Source organism: Dendropsophus ebraccatus, chromosome 2 (assembly GCF_027789765.1).
Source record: "Dendropsophus ebraccatus isolate aDenEbr1 chromosome 2, aDenEbr1.pat, whole genome shotgun sequence".
NCBI lineage: Eukaryota > Metazoa > Chordata > Amphibia > Anura > Hylidae > Dendropsophus > Dendropsophus ebraccatus.
Genome location: NC_091455.1, coordinates 192,376,445 through 192,394,333, shown reverse-complemented (window position 1 = coordinate 192,394,333; position 17,889 = coordinate 192,376,445). Strand labels below are relative to the sequence as shown.

The window sequence follows — 17,889 nt, the reverse complement described above, 5'->3', positions numbered from 1 at the left end:
AGATCAGGAATGTGATTCATTAAAAGTTCGGGCGATTACGCACGCGGCGATAGCAAACATGTTTATTTATTTATTTTTATTTATAACATGGGAAGAAGGAGTGATTCACACTTTTATTAGGGGAGGGGGCTTTTTAGTTTTAGTTTAGGCAGAATTACATACACGCAGTGGTCGTTTAGACCAGCGTCCCGAGGGGGGGGGGGGGGCGCCGTACGTCCAGAGTTGCCTAGGGGTTAAAAGAAAAGTCCGCCTAAAGTTTTTATTAGAGTATTATATTGCCCCCCCAAAAGTTATACAAATCACCAATAAACACCAAGTACAGGAAATGCTTATAAAGTGCTTTTTTTCCTTGCACTTACTACTGCATCAAGGCTTCACTTCCTGGATAACATGGTGATGTTCTTTCCTGGATAACATGGTGATGTCACTTCCTGGATAACATGGTGATGTCTCTTCCTGGATAACATGGTGATGTCCCTTCCTGGATAACATGGTGATGTCCCTTCCTGGATAACATGGTGATGTCCCTTCCTGGATAACATGGTGATGTCACTTCCTGGATAACATGGTGATGTCACTTCCTGGATAACATGGTGATGTCACGACCCGACTCCCAGAGCTGTGCGGGCTGTGGCTGCTGGAGAGGATGATGGCAGGGGGATGCTCAGTGTCTCTCCAGTGCCCTGTGTCCCTCTGCCCTCACCCTCTCCAGCAGCCACAGCCCGCACAGCTCTGGGAGTCGGCTCTTGACATCACCATTTTATCCAGGAAGTGACATCCCCATGTTATCCAGGAAGTGACATCCCCATGTTATCCAGGAAGTGACATCACCATGTTATCCAGGAAGTGACATCACCATGTTATCCAGGAAGTGACATCACCATGTTATCCAGGAAGTGACATCACCATGTTATCCAGGAAGTGACATCACCATGTTATCCAGGAAGTGAAGCCTTGATGCAGTAGTAAGTACAGGGAAAATTAGCAGCACATTTGCCCACAGGTGTTCCAGCTGGTCCTATAGATCCTGCACATTTATAGGTTACAAAAGGTGGCGTCCTATCAGATCCTATGAATATCTGATTGGTGATCTGGATATCAGGCGGGACAAGAAGGTGTGACAATCTGGTGGAGACGCTCCTCCGAATCCCTTGCTGAGTGTGGGGAGGGTAATCCTGCAGCTGCTATGGGAGGCAACACATGTGGCTGCAGGATGTCCTGTACATATGACCGAGCAGTCAGTGTCCCCATATCACTACTAGGGGTGACCGACTGTCATATGTGATAGCCTCCACATAATCACACCAGCAGGGGGCAGTGTGTCACTCCATCGTACAGAGACGCTCACCACAAGGCTCCATACTGTAACCCAACCATTGTGGGATCCCAAACAGAACCTGGATTTGTTACTTAACACAATATGGTTCCAGTCCAGGCTTCTCAGTGACAACATCACAGTACACAAAGATGATGTTGGCTGGCTGTCAATAATGGGCACCGTGACACCACGTTTTCTACCACTATAAATGGTCCGTGCAGAGACGGGGGTGTAATGGTGGAGCTGCTTACATCTAGATCAGGGATGGGGAACCTTCACCCCTCCAGCTGTTGCAACACTACAATTCGGCTGTCCAGGCATGATGGGAGTTGTAGTTTTGCACTAGCTGGAGGGCATCCCTGATCTAGATAGAGACTTTGAGAGCTGGTGATCTCTACTGTGGACAGTTCCTGTCTCGGACAGAGATGGCAGCAGAGAGCATTGTGTCAGACTGGAATAAATACACCACTTCCTGCAGGACATACAGCGGCTGATAAGTATAGAAAAACTAAATAGAAGTAAATTACACATCTATATAACTTTCTAAAACCAGTTGATTTAAAAGAAAAAGATTTCCGCCAAAGTGTCTTCAGTGCATTGTTTGTCTAGCAGTCTCTCTCTACCCAAAAGTAGCCTCTGAGAGTCCTTATATGGGGTAGCAGGTGGGGCACTTTTACGCCCTCTTGTGGTAAGAACCAGTATCTAATAACACCACACCTGTAACCATTTACATATCTGTCTGATGACTTCAGCAATCTGACATTTCTATCTGGGTGTGTTGTTACTTTGTCAATGAGTGTATATTATATTAATAAAGTAAAAGTAGAGAAGCAATCCCAGAGGAGACTGTGCTACGCATTGTGTCAGGTTAGGCTGGGTTCACACTGGGTGTTTGCAATCCGCTTTTTTCATCCGTAATTTGAAAAAATGGATGAAAAACAGATTGCAAAAACGGATGCATTTGTGTGCATCCATTTTGATCCGTTTTTCCATTGACTTCCATTATAAAAAAAGGGAACAAAACGGAACAAAAAAAAAAAACGGATCCGTTAAACGTATGCTAAAAACGCAGTGTGAACCCAGCCTTATGCTACATGTGAATGGTGTCCTAAAACCCCACCAGCTTTTACTGTGCTGTATATAGCTGATGTGCAGAATCTGCCGCATGTGAATCCAGCCTCAGGCTCCATTCACATTATAACTGTAATTATTGTCACAAACCAAAACGACAATGCAGTGACAGGTCTGTCATATACAAGCACCAGCAATGATAGACAAACCATGACCTAAGGCCGGTAATACGGTCACGGCTCCTGACCTGACCCTAATCCGAACTGACAGCTGTCAGAGGGGGAACGTCCCTCCCTAGTCACATCCCATCACAGCTGTAGCGGATGGGGTCAGACCCCCAACTGGTAACATAACACTTATACATCTCAAAGAGAAATATAAAAAGCTCCAGAAAAATCACGTCGCAGTCCCGCCCTAAGGCCATGTTCACACTATGCATTTACAATAAATTGCTTTATAAGCAAAATTACCTTCAACTGTTTTTTTGTTTTTTTTTACCAGGGCATGCTGAGGGTTGTAGTTTTCGACTGCTATAGAGCTGCAGGGGCAAAGATCTCAGCAGTAACCACTGTTGGCAGAAGAGATCATGCTTGGATGTAGAAGTGAGAACGTCACCTGGAGACACTAGAATTATACAGAACCCGTGGTCTCTCCTGATCTGTCTGTTATGCTGGGTTTACATGGAACGATTATCGTGCCAATTTGCATGATAACGATAGAATTCGAATGATAATCATACGTGTAAACGCAGCGAACGATCGCACGACGAGCGAGAAATCGTTCATTTTGATCTTTTAACTTGTTCTTAAATCGTCGTTCGCAAAAATTCGCAGATCGTTCCGTGTAAACAGTCGTTCACTGATTTTACCTATGTGCGAGATAGGCTTAAGCGATCGCAAAACGATCGGAAAACATATATATATATATATCGTTCCATCTAAATGCTGATCGTTATAAAAGAAAAATCGTTAATCGTACGATTGGGCGAATTATCGCTCCGTGTAAACCCAGCATTATGGTACGTTTACACAGAGAGATTTATCTGACAGATTTTGGAAGCCAAAGCCAGCACTGGATTTAAGAAGAGGATAAATCTCAGTCTTTCCTTTATGACCTGTTCTCTGTTAATAGTCTGTCCCTGGCTTTGGCTTTCAAAATCTGTCACATAAATTTCTCTGTGTAAACGCACCATTAGGGCCCTATTCCACCGGACGATTATCGTTAAATCGTTCGAATCTAAACGATAATCGTTTGGTTGAAATGCAGTTAACGATTAACGACCGAACGAGAAATCGTTGATCGCTTTATAAGACCTGAACCTATTTTTATCGTTACTCGTTCGCAAAACGTTCGCATTGAATAAGACCTCATTCGCAGTAGATACGAACGCAATAGCGAAGAAAAAACAATCGCAAATACGATCATAAGTAACGATTATCATTCCATGGAAATGAGTGAACGTTTTCAGGTCTTTCGCAATAGCGGTCGTTTGAGATCGTTAACGATTATGCGAACGATAATCGTCCGGTGGAATAGGGCCCTTAGGGTATGTTCACACAGGACTGACACGAGGATTTCCCCGATTTATGATGGGGCCATCTCCAGTTGACCTCCAGAGATCATGTTGCTGTGAATACGTTCCACACCTGGCAAGTTCCATGCATGAGCCCTATGGATTGCAATGGGGTTTGTGCACGAAACCTGTCCAGGTGTGGGATGTATCCACGGCAACCGCATCACCCGGACACAGAACCATATTGACAGGTCCCCCATTGTGGGATGTATCCACGGCAACCAGAACTACCAGCCTCTGCACATGGACGTTTCAATGTCTCCATAGTGACAGGTGCGCTAATGGCGTCTTCTTATACGGTGTACCCAAACCGTGGCTCTCCACTTATTGCAAGACTACAACTCCCAGCATGCCTGGACAATAATGGTGCCGCCTACGTTCTCTTATACAATGCGGCAAAACTACAACTCCCATCATAGCTAGGGGGGAAATATAATAATAATACTCCTATATATACACTATATTGGTGCCACTTATATACTGGTGGATATGGCAATGTATACTGTTATAAATCATATTTATGGTTTTATAAATAAAGTTTAGTTTGTTCGTTGAACCAGTCATGTGACCAGGGTGGTGCAGATATTACAGTAAATCAGTGTTGCCCGACTTGGCTGTTGCAAAACTACAACTCCCAGCATGCCTGGACAGCCGAAGGCTGTCCAGGCATGCTGGGAGTTGTAGTTTTGCAACAGGTTGGGGGCCAGTGCAGTAAATGAGGACCCTGGAGCTGCAGACTGTTACACTGCGCCCATAGTCAGTGCCAGCTGCAGTGCACCAGGGCTCCAGCCTGGCAGAGGCCTACACATGTGTGCTGAGCATGGGCCAGTGAGGAGGTGCCGGCTCCCCGAGGTACCCAGGGGAAGACTCCGGCTACACAGTGCCCGCTGTCCCGATGCCCATAGTCCGGAGCGGGGGAGCAGTGAGGGGGGAGCCCGGGGGAGCGGGGCCGGTACCTGTCACACGCGTCACTGGGGAGCCCTCTGGGGGAGATCATCAGCTGTCACCGACACCGCTCACTCAGCTGCCATTACCTGGGATGCCGGAATGTACCATCCGCCCAACGCCTAGAGGGGGAGACCGGAGACAATTACTTACAGCACCATCCGCACGATCAGTCTCCTTCCCCGCGCAAGGTACAGCCTACAGCTCCTTACTATTCCCGGCCAATGATGAGCCAGGAGCCGGGGGTAAGAGGAAGGAGGAGGTGAGCAGACGGCGGGCAACGCATCTAGCCACCCCCGTCTGCGGCATAGACTGCTCCAAAGTACGGCAACTGCGGAGGCTCAAACAGCTTCGGCTCCAGCCCCTGATGACAAGCAGGAAAGGGGAAGCCCATGGTAGGCGGCTCCAGCGCTTTCAGTTTGGACACAGGGAAAAAAAAGTTACATCCAGGGATAAAATGTCCGCGCTGTACTGTATCAATAAGGGAGGGACCGTGTGTCTACTGGAGATCAATAAAGTTACAGTGTATTGAACTACTTAAAGGGAACCAGTCAGGTTGAATATACAGGATGAGATGAGAAAGTGGATACAGTGTATGGTTGGGTGAGATTCAGTATAACTTGTAATTCATTCATTTGACTCCCTGTTTATTCTGGGTGTAGGAGTCCAGTGGGCGGTCCTAATCAATGATTGACAGTTACAATGCATACTTACAGCCTGGAATGAGCAAAGATGTAGATTAATAAGCGATGTCACTATCTTTTCTCATAAAAACTATACATTGCTCAACTCCTGTATGGTGGGATTGTACCCATGACTGTTGTGTTTGTGGTGGAGGGGGGGGGGGGGGGGGTTGCTCTTAAAGGTATAGTCTGAAAAAATTTTCTTTTCCCGTATGCCCCCGGCAATCTCTGTGTCGGACCCCACCGCCTCTCGTATGAATAGAGCCCCGGGCCAGCACGTGACCCACGGCTCTATTCATTCCTATGTAGCAACGAAAAAGGCCCGAGTATAGTGCTTTTCTGGCGTTCCTTCTGTCGCTCCATAGGAATGAATAGAGCTGTGGGTCACGTGCTGGCCCAGGGCTTTATTCATAACAGAGCCAGCGGGGACCGATACAGAGACCGCCAGGGTTGTTCAGAGGTCGGACCCCCCGCGATCTCCTACTTTTCACTTATCTTGTGGATAGGGGAAAAGTTAATTTTTCCAGGAATACCCCTTTAGGGTGGGTTCACACTGAGAAATTCTTGCGGATTTTCAGGTGGATTCTGCTGCAAAATGCACACGGAATTCTGCCCAAAATGAATGTACATTGGCTTTAAAGGGCTTTCCACTTATTTGTTCACACAGCCGAATTTCCTCGCAAAAAATTCTGCCTCGGATCCACTTTCCGCCTGAAGAATTGACATGTTAATTGTTTGGGCGGATTCTGCTAGAGGAATCCTATAGAAGTCAATGGGGCTTGAATTCTGCTCAAATTCTGCTCCTATTCTACTAGAGCTGAATAGGTGAGGAATTTCAAGCAGAAAACTTTCTGCTTCAATTCCTCGAGAATTCCTCAGTGTGAACCCACCCTCAAGGGCAACTCTTGTAAAGTCAACAAACTTCCCCCTACTTGGCAACTTTGGCCACAGTCCAGTCACCATGTCCGCTCAAGGATTGTGCTTCATCATTATTATATGATCATGTTGTGACCCATGACCAGAAATCCTTCCGAGATTATAGTTGGTTGCAGGTGGGGGTCATCCTATCTACCTAAAGGGGGGTATGCCTATCTGCCTAATGGGGGTAACAATTTGGAAACAAAAGGGCCACCAATAAAAAGGGAGGAACTTACCTAATGGGGAGGAGGGAATTATTGGTATGTGCAAAGTGACAAATAGTGTGGGGGGGGTCACCTACCTGCCATCCTAATGGTAGGGTCTGCCTTTTGCTAGATTATAACTAGTGTTAAGTGGATCTGTCAAACTGTTCAGGTTCGGAAACGTTACACGGACGCTCATCGTTTGTCTCCCCGCAGCTGCAGAAGTTGGATGCCACCCTAAGGCTGTTTCCTGGGACTATTTCAGACGAGTTGGCATGCATGCCTAAGGGTCCATTTACACAGAGAGATTTATCTGCAGACAGATTATCTGCCAAAGATTTGAAGCCAAAGCCAGGAATAGATTTGGAACAAGTAGAAATCTCAGTCTTTCCCTTATGACCTGATCCCTGTTTATAGTCTGTTTCTGGCTTTGGCTTCAATAATCTGTCAGATAATCTTTCTGTGTAAATGGACCCTTAGGCTGCCTTTACACAGAGAGATTTATCTGACTGATTTTTGAAGCCAAAGCCAGGTACAGACTATAAACAGAGATCAGGTGATAAGGGAAAGACTGAGATTTCTCCTCTTTTAAAATCCATTACTGACTTTGGCTTCAAAAATCTGTCAGATAAATCTCTGTATGTAAAGCCCCCTAATACACAGGTACCACACTGACTTTTCTAACGGTTGCAGTATGTAACCTGAATATTGATGGCCCTACATATATTCATTTAAGGCTGGGGTCATGTAGGATAGGCCACAAATATGTGATTGTGGTGGTCTCACCCTTTGCTGGAACCCCACTCTTTCTCCATTGCACAGGTTACACACAGGGCCGTATTTACCACTAGGCACCCGTCGTCCGGTGCCTAGGCCAGCACCTTGCAGGGGGAAAGAAACAACTTTTTTATTTGTTTTTATTTTTTTTTTTGTCTCCCACCTCCTGTTCAGACTTGTCCGTAAATCTGGTGTCTCTTTGAGGTGTGTGTGTGTGTGTGTGTGTGTGTGTGTGTGTGTGGGTTATGGTGTCATTGGTCAGGTCTGGTGTGACGGTGTTATATGTAACGCCTGAAGCTATTACCTACCAATCCTGTGGTCAGATTTGTTTATGTTTTAAGCAGTTAAAAACCATGAGAAACGTGATTCAGACAATGGGAGAGATTTATCAAACATGGTGTAAAGTGAAACTGGCTCAGTTGCCCCTAGCAACCAATCAGATTCCACCTTTCATTTTCCAAAGAGTCTGTGAGGACTGAAAGGTGGAATCTGATTGGTTGCTAGGGGCAACTGAGCCAGTTTCACTTTACACCATGTTTGATAAATGCCCCCCAATGTTTCTACATGTAGAGAAATACATGTGGATGAAACCAGGCTCCCATTTCTTCATGATACTAATAGGTGAGTGAGGATGGAGCGTCTTCAGGTTTAGTGCCTTGGGCAGCAGCAGCTGGTAATACGGCCCTGGTGACCCACACACATCTGGTCAATCTGGTAGTGTGGCTAGGCCTTGTTTTCTTCAAGGGGCTTTGCTGCAGCACCGAATATAACTTTATGCACATTGTTGGGGTTCCACTTATTATTAACTGATATCCTACCCTAAAGATGCCCATACATTTTTAATAACTGTCGGCCCAATATTCTATGTGGAGGGGATGGATGAGCCACAGCCACACAGCCGAAAATCCATCATGAACAACATCATCTGTCATATACCGTATACTGTCATCCAAACCCACTGGTGGTGTCAGCTGCAATTCAGGGTCCAAATTGTTGTCAGAGCAAGAATACATGTGGTACCATGTTTTTTAGATGTTTTTATTCTCTGGTGCATGCTTTAAAGTGTCACTGTTGTTTCATTTTTTTTTTATTTTGCAGAATTCAATAGTCCAGGCGACTTTAAGAAACTTTGTAATTGGGTTTATTAGGCAAATTAAGCAGAGAACAAAGGATTACACAGCGGGAACTGTGTGAAAGCCGCTATTCAGAGATCAGAGAGGTCAGTGCTGACTGTCAGAGGAGAAAGCCGGTGATGTAGCTGTAAATTAACTCTTTGTTGTCCTGTTTTAGTGCCTCATCTCCCTCCACCCCTCCACAGACAACAATGAAGACAGGGAGAGCTTCAAGCTGCTTTTTCATGATAAGAATGCATTTTTCGGCTAATAAACCCAATGACCAAGTTTCTTAAAATCGCCTCTACTATTGATTTCTTCAAAAAAAAATTAAACGACAGTCACACTTTAACGCTGTATCTCAGGATCGCACCCTCCCAGCATAATGGTGGCTGCCCTGCTCCCCCCTCTTACTGGGAACTCCATTTTCTAAAAACATGACACTTCTGGTTCCTGCTGCTCCCCAATAGGAGCAACCGATTGTTTGCTGGGTTTGTGGGTGAACCGGTGGTCACTTTCTATATGTAATGTTAAATGTTCATTCAGGAAAGTTAGCAGAAGTTACTGCAGAAACAGTGTGAACAGCTATTTGCCCTCACGAGTCTTATACTGAGAGAGTAAAAAGTTTTGCTGGAGTGTAATGTTAAAGGGTCCAGCAATTTTTTTTTTCTTTTAATTCAACTGGTTTCAAATAGTTATACATATTTGTAAATTACTTCTATTTAAAAATTTCCAGTCTTCCCATACTTATCAGCTGCTGTATGTCCTGCATGAAGTGGTGTATTCTATCCAGTCTGACACAGTGCTCTCTGCTGCCACCTCTGTCCGTGTCATGAACTGTCTAGAGCAGTAGCAAATCCCCCATAGAAAACGTCTCCTGCTCTGGACAGTCCCTGACATGGACAGCTGTGGCAGCAGAGAGCACTGTGTCAGACTGGAAAGAACACACCCCTTCCTGCAGGACATACAGCGGCTGATAAGTATAGGTAGACTTGAGATTTTTTTACATAGATGTAAATTCCAAATCTGTATAACTTTCTGACACCGGTTGTTTTAAAATATTTTTTTTTCTGCCGGAGTATCCCTTTAAAGTGGTCATAAACCTTCAAAAGCTGTTATCTGAACACTCTTTCAGCTGAGAGCTATTTCTCTTAATACCCTCATGGGATTATGCCATAATTTGGCACAGCATGTGTTGTTAATAGCAAAGGAGAAATTTGCCACAGCCAGAAACCTCTGTAGGTCACTATTCTATTGATGGGAATTCTGTGGAAATGACTTAAAGGGGTACTCCAGAGGAAAAAAATGTTCGCTAATAAATTGCATTAAATGAAGTTATATTACTTTATTAAAATAAATGTATAGTTTCTTATTTACATATACTGGCAGCAGTAAGGGCTGACACAGGCCCCTCTGCTGCCACCAATGTTTGTGTCGGGAAGTACAGGGCTGTCTAAAAGCTCTATTACACGAGGCGATCATCTACTCAATCAGGCAGATATCTCCCATTGTAATAAAAGCCAATGATCAGCCGAGGAGCTGATCTTTGTCTTTCAACATGCTGAAAAATCATTGTCTGCCAACTACGCATTGCTCCGGCTAATAGAAGGTGCACGGTCGAGTAAATAATAGTAATAGTAGTAAATAATAAACATATATATACTTACCTGCCCCCGCTCCCCTGTGTCCTCTTGCTTCTTCCCACCTGACCAGAGCCGCCGCTGAAGCTTCTACACCGATCTCTGAAGTGACAGACGGCACATCCAATCACAGGCGCTGTCCCAATTCGGTCAGTGATTGGTTGAGAGGCCTGTTTTTTCAGAGACCGGTGTAGAAGCTTCAGTGACAGCTCCGGTCAGGTGGAAAGAACCAGGAGAAACCAGGGAAGCGTGGGCAGGTAAGTATATATTTTATAATTTACTAAATAAATCGTTAAAGGGGAACTATCAGCAGGTTAGAAGAATCTAACCTGCTGACAGCCCCTTATAGCACCTGGGACGCTGAGGAGGAAGGGATGTTTGTTGCCTTCCTCCTCGGTGCCGCTCCTGCACTCTTAGTTGGAGTAATCCTCGCTCCAGTGCACTGTTAGGAGCACTGCTACATCATTGGCTTTCCTGTTCTATTGATTATCATTAGAAGGGGTGGACCGATAACACGGCAGTGCTCCTAACAGTGCACCTAAGCGAAGTTTACCCCGACTAACAGCGCTGGATCGGCACAGAGGAGGATGGTAACCAGTGCCGGACTGGCCCACCAAAGGACCGGAGAATTCTCCGGTGGGCCCCCAGCTTTAGAACCTGCACTAACGAACTGCAGGTTCTTTATTGGTGGGCCCCCAGGATCATTTCCTCTGGTGGGCCCCAGATACCCCAGTCCGACATTGGCGGTAACACACATACCCTTCCTCCTCAGCTACCTGTGTGCTATAGGGGGCTATCAGCAGGTTAGATTTCTGTTATCCGCTGATACTTCCCCTTTAACAATGTTCATGTAGCCCTTGCTGCCCAAAAGTCAAGCTATGCAAGGCTCTGATAGACTATACATTTATTTGAATAAAGTTATATTACAAAATAATATATTTCTTGTTTTTTGTTTTTTTCAAAGCAATGTATTAGCAAACATTAGGACCCCTTTAAATGAATGTCCAAATGAAAATGCTCCTTTAAAAGATGTTTTTCTATGCCAGAAAAAAAAAATCTGGATGCTATAAAAATAATAGTAATAAAAAAATCAAAATAATCAAAACATACTCACATGTCCCCCAATTCCCCAGAGATGCTGTTTCAGCTGGTCCCTGCTGATCATCACTGCTTCTTGTTTCCTGCGATAGCCAATCACTGAGTGAGGCGGGCCACGGCTGCAGCCACTGATTGGCTGAGCAGGCAGCTACCTGCAGGGATGGCATCTGATTGGGTTCATAGTTTTAAAAGTTCAGAATAAAAAGATACTAAGAAGTGCTTAGACCAAGTGGCTGTAAAAAGCGCATCCTAAGGGTTGTTATCATTTATACATCTTTATTTTAGTGTATAGGAAGTAAGGTCTGTTTGATATAGTCCACAGGACAGTGACACAGTGTGGTGGGGCAGGCTGGCACTGTACATCTGGATAGTCCCGAAGTGTTCCCGATATATACACCATAGTGGTCCCTAACATGAGATACTCTTCTATATGTATGTGCTAGTCTGCATCTATGCTTCCATATACATAGGACTACAACCTCCCCAGCTCTTACAGAACACTACAACTCCCATTATATGTGTGTCGTGACGTCATCAGCCTAGCGACTGCGCGCAGCCGGTAACCATGGCAATAACTGACACCGTGCCCGAACTGGAGCTGTAACTGGGCCAGTCCGGGAGGAGACCCCATCCCCCCGCCCCCCGTAGGGACCGGAGGCTGAGCCCTCACATCTCCGTATATACACCTCCCCTCACAGCTGACGTACCGCCTGCGTATCTACGCGTCCAGCCCCCATGACCCCTCCCCCTCGTGACGTACCGGTTACGTATATACTAGTGACCGACCTGATAAGTTCTCCTACACGGAGAGCGGCTGCAGTGTACGCTCTGATCCTCCAGGTGGAGCCGCTGAGCCCAGACACCTGCACTGTTGTCTATAAGACACTATACCCAACCAAAGGCAGTAATAATAATAATAATACTTCATCAGTTACCGAACTACAACTCCCAGCACAGGGTGGGAGATTTATAAGTTGTATAAAGGAACAGTACAGTGGTTGCCCATAGCAACCAATCAAAACGCAGCTTCTATTTTCAGGGACCTTTTGGAAAAAAGTAAGCTGGCATCTGATAGGTTGCTATGGGTGACGGCACCTTTGCTCACAGATGAGGAAGCCAAGACAGCTGGACAGGCTATTCTAGGCAGTTTGTGTAACTGTTATAGATGTTAATGGGAAATGCATAAACAGGGTAGCTTGCAGCTCTGGGCTGTTTCGGCATCTCCAGGTATTATCAATGGGTGTTACACAAACTGGAAAAACTAACTGCTACAAGCAGGCTAGAGGTGGTCGGGGCCCTGGACCTTGACATAGCTGCGTATCCCAAAAATGGGATCAGGGAGGCTTCTGCCATGAATTTATTTAACCCTAGAGGACAAGGACAATTTACATTTTTGCATTTTCGTTTTTTCCTCCTTCTGTTTAAAAGGCCATAGCACTTGCATTTTTCCACCTAGAAACCCACATGAGCCCTTATTTTTGGCGTCACTAATTGTACTTTGCAATGACAGGCTGAATTTTTGAATAAAGGACACTGCGAAAGCAGGAAATAATTCAAAGTGTGGTGAAATTGAAAAAAAAAAAAAAAACGCATTTCTTTTATTTGGGGGGTTTGTGTTTTTACGCCGTTCGCCCTGGGGTAAAACTGACTTGTTATGCATGTTCCTCAAGTCGTTACGATTAAAACGATATATAACATGTATAACTTATATTGTACCTGATGGCCTGTAAAAAATTCAAACCGTTGTTAACAAATATACGTCACTTAAAACCGCTCCATTCCCAGGCTTATAGCGCTTTTATCCTTTGGTCTATGGGGCTGTGTCAGGTGTCATTTTTTTGTGCCATGATGTGTTCTTTCTATCGGTATCTTGATTGCGCATATACGACTTTTTGATCGCTTTTTATTACAATTTTTCTGGATTTGATGAGACCAAAAATGCGTTATTTTGCCCTTTGGGATTTTTTGGAGCTTACGCCATTAACCGTGCGAGATCAGGAATGTGATTATTTAATAGTTCGGGCGATTACGGACGCAGCAATAGCAAACATGTTTATTTATTTTTATTTATAACCTGGGAAAAGGGGGGTGATTCTGACTTTTATTAGGGGAGGGGGCTTTTTACTTATAACACCACTTTTATTTTTACTTTTACACGTATAGTAGAAGCCCCCCTGGGGTTAGGGTTATTCCCCCTGGGGGACTTCTAGTATATACACTCAGATCTCTCAATGAGATCTTTGCTGTATAGTTATACAGCAAAGATCAATGAGATCGGCACTCGTTTGCTTTCGGCTGCTGCAGCCGAAAACAAACGAGTGCTGAGTCGGGGACAGCGCCATCTTGGAGAGGTCCCTGGTCGGCAGCAGGTACACAAATCGCTCCTCCGGGACAACGTCTCACCCACTAGACACCAGGGAAGTGCTGCAGCCGGTAATCGGAGGCAGCTGTCATCTTTGACAGCTGCCTCCGATTACCTGATTAGCGGGCACAGCGATCGGACCGTGCCCGCTAATAGCCGCAATCCCGGGCTACATGCGCCATTACACGCGGGATTGCGGCGGTTCAGAGCGCGGCCCTGCTCTGAACACGGGGAGGCGGCCCTGGACGTACGGGTACTTCCAGGGTCGCCTAAGGGTTAAAGTAGCTGCTGACAGAATGGACAGCAAGGCCAGTGTCAGCACCTGGCAAACCCAGGCAGAGGGATGCTCAGTGTCCCTCCAGTGCCCTGTGTCCCTCAGTGTCCCCCTGCCATCATCCTCTCCAGCAGCCACAGCCCACACAGCTCTGGGAGTCGGGTTGTGACATCACCATTTTATCCAGGAAGTGACATCACCATGTTATCCAGGAAGTGACATCTCCATGTTATCCAGGAAGTGACATCACCATGTTATCCAGGAAGTGACATCACCATGTTATCCAGGAAGTGACATACCTATGTTATCCAGGAAGTGACATCACCATGTTATCCAGGAAGTGACATCACCATGTTATCCAGGAAGTGACATACCTATGTTATCCAGGAAGTGACATCATCATGTTATCCAGGAAGTGACATCACCATGTTATCCAGGAAGTGACATACCCATGTTATCCAGGAAGTGACATCACCATGTTATCCAGGAAGTGACATACCCATGTTATCCAGGAAGTGACATCACCATTTTATCCAGGAAGTGACATCACCATGTTATCCAGGAAGTGACATACCTATGTTATCCAGGAAGTGACATCATCATGTTATCCAGGAAGTGACATCACCATGTTATCCAGGAAGTGACATACCCATGTTATCCAGGAAGTGACATCACCATGTTATCCAGGAAGTGACATACCCATGTTATCCAGGAAGTGACATCACCATGTTATCCAGGAAGTGACATCACCATGTTATCCAGAAAGTGACATCACCATGTTATCCAGGAAGTGACATACCCATGTTATCCAGGAAGTGACATCACCATGTTATCCAGGAAGTGACATCACCATGTTATCCAGAAAGTGACATCACCATGTTATCCAGGAAGTGACATCACCATGTTATCCAGGAAGTGACATACCCATGTTATCCAGGAAGTGACATCACCATGTTATCCAGGAAGTGACATCACCATGTTATCCAGGAAGTGACATACCCATGTTATCCAGGAAGTGACGCCTTGATGCAGTAGGAAGTGCGGGGAAAACAGCATATAGAAGTCACTGTCATCATTTGTACAGTTTGCAGAGAATATTTACCATTGTTATTTATCAATATATGGTCATTGTATAAGGGGACATTGTGCATAGTATAGGATTTCAACAGATTTCAAATACTAGCCTATTTGCACATCTGTGTATATACATACACACACATACAAAAATACTCTCACACACATTGGGGGAGGGGAGTACTTTCTATAGTTCGCCTCAGGCAGCAGAGTGGCTTGACTGACCCCTGAGTGGGACCCATGTCTATCAGACATTTATATCCTGTGGATGTTCACATGGGAATACCTCTTTGGAGAGACTGTGTCAGCAGGTTTATGCTGTCCTATCTCAGGGTAGCATAAAGTAGTGACAGAGAAGCTGAACAGAATAATGTATCCCTTTCATTGTTCTGTGCAGCTGATTCAGAGATATCCTCCTGAATAACAAGGACAATAACTAGTCTTCTCTAGTATGTGTATGTACTCAGTAGACCTGGATATTCATGAGCACCAGCTCCCTTTGCCCACCTGCTGCCGATTGGCAGTTTTCCATCTATGCTGTGTATATATACTATCAGGGCAGAACTACTGCTGTAACCGCTGCTACAAGGCCTGCGCATCAGGCCGACATCACCCACCACGCCCCGAGCTGACATCAACTGCAGCACCCAGCGGCCGAGTGGGCCTCCCGGGTGCTGCAAATGTCCCGATCTCGGTCCTTTAACCGCGAGCATTCCTGATGTGCGCTCACAATTAAATGCAGGGTTATGATCAACAAGATCAGGAGCCATTGGCTCCCGACCCTGCCAATCACTCTTATAGCCACAGGCAGCATTCTGCCTGCCACCATAAACCTAGTGACAGATCCCTTTAACAATTTAAGATTAAGAGATGCATAGGGGGAGATTTATCAAACATGGTGTAAAGTGAAACTGGCTCAGTTGCCCCTAGCAACCAATCAGATTCCACCTTTCATTTTCCAAAGAGTCTGTGAGGAATGAAAGGTGGAATCTGATTGGTTGCTAGGGGCAACTGAGCCAAATTCACTTTACACAATGTTTGATAATTCTCCCCCATAATGTTTTTAATAAGTTTATAATATATAATCCCATTTACTACCCTGGTACATATGACAGCACAGGTCTGTTACATCATAACCAACATCAGCATATACTGTATGGAAGAAAGAGAACTACTTATATGATTGCTATAATGAAGGAATGAGCAGGAGCCATATACACATATCTATAGAAGCTGAGAGCTACAAGTCTTATGTAGTATAGAAGCTGAGAGCTACAAGTCTGACGTAGTATAGAAGCATGCTCACATATGTCTATTTCTATTACACACATCCTGCAGTGCTACAAGTACATGACATAGAAGAATAGATGCACACAAAGCATTTATGTCAGAAATCAATGATTCCTATGGTAACAGTGGTTGTACTCTTGTGTGCCAGGCGGTACACAGCTAAAGGCCGCACAAACCTGCTTCTCTTACAGTATAACCCTCATGAACTGCAGGATGAACACATAGTTAATATTCTTAGGAAAGGGATTACATTTGTTGATATTGGCAACATGCCCCATACCAGGGCCGTTTCTGCCATGAGGCGGAATGAGTATTCCGCCTCAGGCGGCAGATTCTGCGCCCCTGCAGGGGGCGGCAAACAGCAGCCCTGCAGCCGCTCACCTGTCCTGCCGCAGCCGTCCCGTCCCGCCGCCAACGCTTACCGCTGTCCCGCGCCGTCAGTCAGCAGCTGTCATCGCCCTCCAGCGAGTCGTGAGTGCCCGGGGTCAGCGGGGGCCGCGATGCCCCCGCTGACCCCAGGCACTCACGACTCTCTGGAGGGTGATGACAGCTGCTGACTGACGGCACTGAAGCGCGGAAAGGAACAGCGGTGAGCGTTGGCGGTAGGACGGGACGGCTGCGGCAGGACAGGTGAGCGGCTGCAGGGTCGGGAGACAGCGGTGAGCGTTGGCGGCGATGACAGCTGCTGACTGCGAGGGACAGCGGTAAGCGGGACGGGACGGCTGCTGCAGGACAGGTGAGTGGCTGCAGGGCCGGCCCAGGGGGGGGTGGTGGTGCGGGGGGTGCAGGCGCGGGTGATTCGGTTACGGCGGCGGGGGGTGCAGGCGCGGGTGATTCGGTTACGGCGGCGGGGGGTGCAGGCGCGGGTGATTCGGTTACGGCGCGGGGGGGGGGGGGGGGGGATTTTGTGAGGTTTGCCTCAGGCGGCAGAAACCCCAGAATCGGCCCTGCCCCATACTTATTATTTAAAGGAGTAATTCTGATATTGTTTTACAGCAGGCACATAAACATCCATAACCTCATTCAGAGTGTAGTGGGCATGCTCTGTCATATGAGCTAAGGTCGCTGCGCAAATAGAAAGGGCCCTATTACACGGGACGATTACCGTGCGAAAAATCGTTATATCGTTCAAATTTAACCGATAATCGTTCTGTGTAATTACAGGCAACGATCAAAAAATTATTCGTATGTCGATCGTTGATTTAGATCTGAACCTAAAGTTATTGTTAATCGTTCACTGTAATTCCACATTCGTTCGCTCAAGTTCCGCATTTTTTCACTACTCGTTCAGTGTAATTGCACATTGTCCGTTGTTTTGCTGGGATCAGAGGGAATAAACGATCGTAGTAACGATCGCAATAACGATCATAGTAACGATCGTAACTAACGACCATCGTTCTGTGTAGAATGGTCAACGATTTCAGGTTAATGATAAACCATCTCGTTTGCAATCGTTTATCGTTAGTCGTTAAAAATCGCTCCGTGTAATAGGACCCTAAGAGAAACTAAGCTTTATCCAGTGTTATCTGCCTCTAGCTATATTATAAGGAC

The 17,889-nt window shown here is 45.9% G+C and overlaps 1 protein-coding gene across 2 annotated transcripts in view; it reads right to left on the bottom strand.

Moving 5' to 3' along the window:
• Nucleotides 1–5,230, bottom strand: part of CUL2 (cullin 2) — a 57,231-nt gene extending 52,001 nt beyond the window's left edge. Inside the window, exon 1 of one of the 2 annotated variants that reach the window (XM_069958943.1) lies at nucleotides 5,061–5,230. The gene's annotated coding sequence lies outside the window, so the exon portion shown is untranslated. Of the gene's footprint in view, nucleotides 1–4,918; nucleotides 5,023–5,060 lie in introns of those variants that run through there. The other variant, XM_069958941.1, reaches the window with a different exon arrangement.
• Between the last annotated feature and the right edge of the window lie 12,659 nt (nucleotides 5,231–17,889).